Raw genomic sequence first — 9,352 nt, 5'->3', positions numbered from 1 at the left:
AGACTACATTTACTTGTCCTCAGGGCGTGTTTGCTTATCGCATGATGCCTTTTGGTTTATGTAATGCCCCTGCTACCTTCCAAAGGTGCATGATGGGGATATTTTAAGAGTATATTGAGTCTATTATGGAAGTTTTTATGGACGATTTCAGTGTTTATGGAAGTGATTTTTCTAACTGTCTGTCTAACCTTGATAAAGTGTTGCAGCGCTGCATTGAGGTTAATCTCGTGCTTAACTGGGAGAAGTGCCATTTCATGGTCAACGAGGGAGTTGTCTTAGGGCACTTAGTTTCTGATAGGGGAATAGAAGTTGATAAAGCAAAAGTGGAAGTGATTCAGCAATTACCCCCTCCTGTTAATGTTAAGGGGGTGAGGAGTTTTCTTGGCCACGCCGACTTTTATCGCCGGTTTATCAAGGATTTCTCAAAAATTGCTAAACCACTTACACAACTGCTACTTAAGGATGCCCCTTTTGTGTTTACTGATGAGTGTCTTTCTGCTTTTAACAGGTTAAAGCAGGCTTTAGTCTCTCATGCGCCGATCATACGACCTCCCGACGGGATTTGCCTTTTGAGATAATGTGTGATGCTAGTGACTATGCACTAGGAGCGGTGCTAGGCCAACGGAAAGACAAAGCTTTAAATGCAATCTACTATGCGAGCCGAACTCTGGATGAGGCTCAAGTGAAGTACACCACCACTGAAAAAGAGCTGCTAGCTGTAGTTTATGCCTTAGAGAAATTTCGTTCTTATTTAATTGGGTCAGAAGTTACTGTTTTTACTGACCATGCAGCTTTGAGGCATTTCCTTGCTAAGAAGGAGGCTAAAACACGGCTATTGAGATGGATACTCCTTCTCCAGGAGTTTGATTTTCAGATTAAAGATAAGAAAGGAGCTGAGAACGTTGTAGCTGATCATCTGTCGCGCCTGTCGCGACAAGAAGGAAGATTCTTTACCTATTGATGAGTCTTTCCCGATGATTCTTTATTTGTATTATTATCGTCTATTGTTAACCAAGAGCCTTGGTATGCGAGATATAGCTAACTACGTTGTCGGTGGCAAGTCAGTTGACCTTTCTCATCGCCAGAGGAAGCGTTTTTGTATAACGCTAAGCGGTATTTTGGGACGATCCTTATTTGTTTAAGGAATGTGCGCAGACGGTCTCTGAGACGGTGTATTCCGCGATGGGAGACCAAAGTAGTCCTGGGCGGCTGTCCTCCTCTTCCTATGGTGGTTACCACGGTCCATCGCGCACCGTGGCTAAGGTACTTCAACTGCTTTTCTTGGCCTTCTTTGTTTGCTTGATGCTAAGTCTTTTGTTTCAGCTTGTGATGCCTGCCAACGATCAGGGAACATTTCAAAGAGACATGAGATGCCACAAAATGGTATCTTAAAGGTTGAGGTTTTCGATGTCTGGGGCATTGATTTCCAAGGACCGTTCCCGTCTAGTAAAGGTAACAGGTACATTTTAGTAGCTGTAGATTATGTGTCGAAATGGGTTGAGGCCATTGCCTCACCTCATTGTGATGCCAAGACCGTGATAAAAATGTTTAAAAAGGTCATATTTTCCCGATTTGGTGTCCCTAGGGTCGTCATTAGTGATGGGGGAATGCACTTTAAAGAAAAGAAACTAACTTCCATTCTGTCTAAAGTTGGTGTTCAACACCGGCGTGGTTTGGGGTATCATCCCCAAACTAGTGGTCAGGTAGAGGTTTCTAATCGCGAGCTGAAAGAGATCTTGTCTAAGGTAGTTTCTAAATCACGGAAGGACTGGAGTCTTAAATTAGAAGACACATTATGGGCCTACAGAACTACCTTTAAGACACCAATTGGTGCATCACCTTATAGGCTAGTTTATGGGAAATCATGTCATTTACCTGTTGAGTTGGAATGTAAGGCTTGGTGGGAAATTCGTGAGCTTAACTTTGATCCTAAGTTGTGTGGTCAGAATCGTCTTTTGCAGCTAGATGAATTGGAAGAATTTAAGCTTAATGCCTATGATAGCTCGCGCATTTATAAAGAAAAGACGAAGAGATGGCATGACAAAAGAATTTTACCTCGGGAATTTCATGTTGGGCAAAAGGTGCTGCTGTTTAATGCCCGACTGCGATTATTTCCTGGCAAGGTGGAGTGGTCCTTATACGGTGACAACTGTTACTAAATTTGGATCCGTTGAGCTAGAAAGCCCCGAGGGAAATCGGTTCAAGGTGAATGGGCAGTATGTGAAGCATTATCACGAGACAAATGAAGCAGACAATCGTGTTGAAGTCCTGTACTTCGACGAGCTTGACGTGCCAGTTAATTGATGCCAGAAAGGTCGTGCGGGACCTCTTAAACCAGCGCTCTCCGGGAGGCAACCCGGACTGTTTTATTGTATTTTTGTTGAACTTTTTGCTTCGCATTTAGCTTTTTGTTGAACTTTAGACACTGTTTTATGCACCCTTTGTATTTTCCTTGCTCTTTATGCGTGTTTTGCAGGTGTAATCACTCGATCGAGTAGTTTATTTACTCGATCGAGCACTTTTGAATTGAGAATCACTCGATCGAGTAATTTATTTACTCGATCGACAAGCTGCACAACCACGATCACTCGATCGAGTAATAATTTTGCTCGATCGAGCCCTTTTCGACACCAAATCACTCGATCGAGCTATTCCAAGCCACTCGATCGAGTAGTTTCGTCTTCCAGCCGTTACTTTTCGTCTGTTGAACTCCTGTTTGACTTCCTTTGACCTCCCATGTTCATGGTCGGTTTGGGGAGGTCCCTCTTCACGGCGTTTTGTAAGTTTTCCGACTCCACTTATCCTTTTCTCCTTAGTTTGCATTTCTTTCCCTATTTTTGGTACAATGAGGGCATTGTACGGTTTGGTTTGGGGAGGTATGCATCCATATCTGTGTCTTCATGTTTTCTTGCATTTTCGTTTGCACGTTTATTTATTTTCGCTTGCACTGTCGTTTTTAATTCAAAAATCACATATTTTTCAAAAAATTTCACGTTTAATTTGAGTCGGAACGTTTGAACTTTGACGCTACATTGAATCCTTTCCTTTGCCCTGCAATTTCTTAACATTTAGTTGGCATGATAATGTGCATGATCTACGAGTTTTTGTTTCTCTCTTATCTGAACGAATAGACCTGATTCATATATTGGCGAGCTACATTACATTCTGAGGTTAGAGCTTTATAAACTGGTGACATTCATGACCGGTTTCATTTAGGATGTGAGTAGTACTCTCTGTAAGGCATGTAACATCAATTTGCATAAGCATGAGTCTAGTCTTCTTAATACCTGTATGCATTCGGTCTGTGGATGGTGACACATTTTAGGAAAGGCAGATCCCTTTTATTTCATTCTACCCATGAGCCCCACATAGCCAAATTGCCTTTTTGTCCTATTAGCTACATTCTATAATTTTTCCTACCCTAGCTAAGCTAGTGATGAGTAGCTGTTTGGAATGCTTTGCTGCAGTTTGGTTATATTTATCTAATTTCAGAAGTTGGTGGAAGAATTGAAGGGAATGAAAGAAAAATGATGAATGAAAATGAAAAAAAAGAGGATGAAAAGAATGAAAAGAAAAAAATGGAAATATGAAAAAGAAAAAAAGAAAGGAAAATCATGTGCAGAGAAATGAGAAATTGTATAATGATTTTCACTCCCATGTTTCATTTATATTTTATGGGGAGTTGACAAGTTTATGGTGTATCGTGAGTTGAGTGCACTGAATTTGCACCGTTTTGTTTTGTTATATTGGGTACGAAGTTGGGATGCAGTTCAATATTTGGATTCGTTGTTGCTAGCCTGGCTATTAACTCCACATTTCCAAATTCATCTTAACCCCTTCTTACCCACTACCTCACATACCCAAATGTAAGTCCTCGGCATGTGTCTTGGTCATTAGTATGGTTGGAATGCATATGTACGGTTGTAGAGACTTTATTCATGATTAACTGCATGCATGTTCTTATAGGTTGAGTTAGGTGAGTGTCCTTACTTCTTTCTATCTTTCACATACATACTCACCATGAGCGTAATTATTGAGTGATGAGCGACCCGTGAGAGTCCGATATCTTTGAGTCTTGCAAGGTCGACAGTTCAGTAAGTTTGAGACATTGATTTAATTCGTTTGCGCTTATCATTCGCCACTTTGTTAGTTGTTGCATTAAACTGGTTTTGGTGGGTAATTTGTAGCTGATGTGTGGTCTCTTTCCATTGTTTATTCTTAGTTGCATTCATAGTTTGCTTGGGGACAAGCAAATGTTTGGTTTGGGGAGATTTGATGCGTGTATTTTATATAAGGTTTTTACCTCATTTTTACACGCATTTCTGTACTATTTACATGGCATCTAGCTACAAATACCCCCGATTAGTCTACTTTGGTTCGTTTTGTGTAAATTGCAGGTATGGACCGAAAAGAAGATAAATCAAGCCTAAACGCGTCCCATTTGCATGCATTTATGGAGAACAAGGAGCCGGAGCTTGGAATCTAACACTTTGAAGACGCATGAGCTGGGTTCGGAAGGTGTCATAGTGTCTAACGTGCCAAAATAGCTCGATCGACTACTTTTCTAGTCGATCGAATGCTTTATATACTGAAGGTTACTCGATCGAGCAGTTCCAGTATTCAATCGAGAAGGCAATACAAGGAGTTACTCGATCGAGTGGTTTATTTCCACTCGATCGAAGGGTTTGTCGCTTAGTTGCTCGATCGAGTGGTTTATTTGCACTCGATCGAGTGGTTTGGCCTGTAATAGAGTTTTTCCGCCTAATTTCGTATGGGCTTTTGTAATTAGGCTATGGATTAGGTTTAAGGGGGAGATTTTCGTATGCTACTAAAGGGTGTAGACTGCGTAACTCTTGCTCATTCACTTCTACTTGATCTTTTCCTACTGTTTCTTCATTTTACCTTTCTTCTACTCTTTTCTACTCGGATTCGGATTTGTAATTGGTATTATTTCTCCTTTTATTTCTTAATCGTAATTATTATTTTGTTTCTACCTTTCTCTCATTTCTTTCATTATTGTTTTATTTAATCCTTCATTTTCATTATCATTATGTTTTATTCTTATTATCTATATGCTATTATTGTTAATTCGATAGTAATGTGTAGCTAATTCCCTCTTGCTAAGACTAGGGAATCCATGATTATAAAGGAATAGCAATTGCCATATTAGGTCTGGTGCTTGTGTGGTCTCTGTTGTTAATCGCTGCACTTATTTGTATCTGTCTAATTGAGTCGACGCAATTAGGCATTTAAATTATAGTAAACCTTGACCTTGACCGGAAGGTTGGAAGGGGTGAGACTCCTAGCGAACATTAGGGCACCGTAGTGAGGGCGGAAGCTAAGCTATTTGTGCTTTAGGGTGAATTGAGACCGGAAGGAGATGTTCACTGCCCCTTTGACCATACTTGCATTGACCTGAGACCTAGATTGCTTAACTTAATGATCATGGTGAACCGACTGTCTTAGCTGCTTTCTCCATATCTGCTTAATCCTTTTTCTCTGTCTTTTTCTCTTTCTCATTCTCATTAGTTTAGAACAACACAATTAAAACCCCCCATTTTGGTTACCGTGACGAACTTAGACAAAGCCGACATTTTCCCATCTCCCTGTGGAGATCGACCCGACTTCCCTAGCTATATTAGTTAGAGCCAGTTGGTTATTTTTGATAGGTATACGACTGCCCTGTCATGCCACGTAAATAACACAGAAATGCGTGTAAAAATGAGGTAAAAACCTTATATAAAATACACGCATCAAATCTCCCCAAACCAAACCTTTGCTTGTCCCCAAGCAAACTATGAATGCAACTAAAGACAACTAACGGAACGAGACCAACTCATCAGCTACAAATCACCCACCCAAACCAGTTTAATGCAACAACTAACAAAGTAGCAATAGGCAAGTGCAAACGAGTTAAATCAATGTTTCATACTACTGAACCGTCAACCTTGCAAGACTCACAAATATCGGACTCTCACGGGTCGCTCATCACACAATTTAGGCACAGGGTGAGTATATAAGTAGGATATAGAAAGAAGTAAAGACACTCACCTAACTCGACCTATAAGAACATGCATGCAGTATAACATTAATAAAATCTCTATAACCGTACATATGCATTCCCCCCAACTGATGACCAAGACACTTGCCGAGAACTTACATCTGGAATAGTGAGGTAATGGGTAAGAAGGGGCTATAAAGAATTTGGAAGTGTGGAGTTAGCAGCCAAGCTAGCAGCAACGGGTCCAAATTAGAACACATCCCAACTTCATACTCAATATATCAAAACAAAACGGTGCTAAATTACAGCACATAACTCACTAACCACCATAAAATTGTTAACTACCCATAAGATACAAATAAAACATGGGAGCGTAAATCACAACATAGTAAGCTTTCGGCTCATGATTTTTTTCATAATATTTCTTTTTCTTTTCTTTTTCTTTCCCAACACTTTTTTTCATTTTTCACAGCTTCTTTTTCTTTCATCATTTTTCTCTTCATTCCCTTCAACATTTCCATTTACTTCTCAAATCAGATATGTAACCAAATTGCAATGAAACATTCCAAACAGCTACTATTACTAGCTCGGCTAGGGTAGGCAAAATTATAGATTGTAGCTATATAGGACAAAATGGGCAATTTGGCTATGTGGAGCTCATGGGTAGAATGAAATAAAGGTAACTGCCTCTCCTAACATGTGTCACCAACCACAGACCGAATGCATACAGGTATCAAGAAGACTGGATTCATGTTTATGCAAATTGATGTTACATGCCTTATAGAGAGTACTACTCACATCCTATATGAAACTGGTCATGAATGTCAGCAGTTTATTAAGCTCTAACCTTAGAATGTAAATGTAGCTTGCCAATATATGAGTCATGTCTATTCGTTTAGATAAGAGAGAAACTAAAACTCGTAGATTATGCACATTACCATGCCAACAGAATGTCAAGAATATGCAGGGTAACGGTAAAAGGGACTCAAAGTAGCGTCAAAGTTCAATCGTTCCGACTCGACCTAAATGCAATAATAAACGTGAAATTTTTTGAATTTTATGTAGTTTTTAGTTTTTTTTTTTTTGAATTGAAACAGCAATGCATGCGAAAATAAATAAATGTGCAGACGGAAATGCAACAAAATATGCAGACACAGATATGGATGCATACTTCCCTAAACCAAACCGTACAATGTCCTCATTGTACCAAAAATAGGGAAAGAAATGCAAATTAAAGAGAAAAGGAGAATAAGAGTCGGAAAACTTACAAGACAACGTAAAGGAGGGACCTCCCCAAACCGACCATGAACATGGGAGGTCACAGATAACTGCGTAGCATCACAGCGGGTGAAAAATAGCAGCAAAGTCACGCATTTACTCGATCGAGAATAGCAGAGAGGTTCGATCGAGTGAGTAGGATGTGTATTAACAGCAGAGCCATCAACAACATCACAGTTAAATATAGGTTTCATATACCTAGGTTGGATGACATGCTGGATGAGTTAAGTGGTGCCAGGATCTTTTCTAAAATTGATCTTAGGCAGGGTTACCACCAAGTGAGAATCAGGGAAGGTGATAAGTGGAAGACTGCCTTCAAAACAAAGCAAGGGCTCTATGAATGGTTGTTTATGCCATTTGGGTTATCAAATGCCCCAGCACTTTTATGAGATTGATGACATAAGTGTTGAGGCCTTGCTTGGGAAGGTTTGTTGTGGTGTACTTTGATGATATCCTAATTTACAACAAAACCACAGGAGAACACTTGAACCACCTTGAGAAAGTATTCCAAATCCTGAGAAGTAGCAAACTGTTTGGAAAATTTGAGAAGTGTACCTTCTTGGCTTCTGAGATTAAGTTCCTAGAATACATCATCTATGGGAGGGGAGTTTCTGTGGATCAAGATAAAACTGATGCTATTAAATCTTGGCCAATTCTTAAGAGCATCACTGAAGTGAGAGGCTTCAATGGCCTTGCTTCCTTTTACAGAAGATTTATCAAAAACTCCAGTGTTGTTGCTGCTCCTATCACAGAGTGTATGAAGAAAGGAGAGTACAAATGGACTGAGAATGCTCAGCAAGCATTCAAATTGATCAAAAGAATGTTGTTTGAGGCACCCATTCTCAGGCTACCTGACTTCAACTGTTTGTTTGAGGTAGAATGTGATGTCAGTGGTGTTGGCATAGGAGCTGTGTTGATTCAGGAGAGGAAGCATGTGGCCTACTTCAGTGAGAAGCTAAGTGGAGCCAAGCTGAGTTACTCCACTTATGACAAAGATTTTTATGCAATTGTCAGGGCTCTTATGCATTGAGGCCATTACCTGAAACCAAAACCTTTTGTGCTGCATTCAAATCATGAAGTTTTGAAATATATCAATGGCCAGTACAAGCTAAATAACAGGCATGTCAAATGGATTGAGTTCTTGTAATCCTTCACATTTTCAAGCAAGTACAAAGAAGGGAAGCAAAACATTGTTGCTGATGCACTGTCCAGAAGATATTCCTTGCTCACAGTTATGGAACAGAAGGTTCTTGAGTTTGAGTTCATGAAAGAGGTATACAAAGATGATCCTGATTTTTATGAAGATTGGTTAGCTCAAACAGAAGGGACTAAGACTCAGGGAATCAAGTTCTTGCTGCAAAAGAGTTTTATGTTCCATGGGAACAAGCTATGTGTACCAAGAGGTTCATACAGAGATTTGTTGATCAAAGAAGTTCACTCTAGTGGATTAGGAGGTCATTTTGGGGTCCAAAAGTCTCTGGAGATCTTGCAAGAGCAGTTCTACTGACCCAAAATGATGGGGGATGTCCAAATAATGCTCAGAAGGTTCTCCATCTGCCAGCAAGCTAAGAGTTCATTTCAGGCAGGTCCCTACACACCATTGTCAGTGCCAAACAAACCCTGGGAAGATGTAAGCATGGACTTCATCATAGCCTTACCAAGAACTCAAAGAGGAAATGACTCAGTGATGGTTGTAGTTGACAGGTTCAGCAAGATGGCTCATTTCATAGCATGTAAGAAAACTGAGGATGTTGTGAGTGTTGCTGAAATTTATCTTAGCAACATTGTCAAGATACATGGTGTTCCTAAGACCATTGTCTCAAACAGAGATGTCAAGTTCATGAGCTACTTCTGGAAGACATTATGGAAGCTCCTCAATACAAGATTGATGTTCAGCACCTCCCACCATCCACAAACAGGTGGCCAAACTGAGGTCACCAATAAAACCCTGGGGAGGATATTGAGGTGCATTGTTAGCAAGTCTTTAAAAGATTGGGATTTAAAATTGCCACAAGCTGAGTTTGCTTTCAACAGAGCTTCATCATCTGCAACTGGTCACAGTCTATTTGAAGT

The sequence above is a fragment of the Silene latifolia genome, chromosome 4, assembly GCF_048544455.1.
Source record: "Silene latifolia isolate original U9 population chromosome 4, ASM4854445v1, whole genome shotgun sequence".
Classification (NCBI taxonomy): domain Eukaryota; kingdom Viridiplantae; phylum Streptophyta; class Magnoliopsida; order Caryophyllales; family Caryophyllaceae; genus Silene; species Silene latifolia.
The sequence above is the reverse complement of the archived record's forward strand: the minus strand, read 5'-3'. Positions refer to the sequence as shown.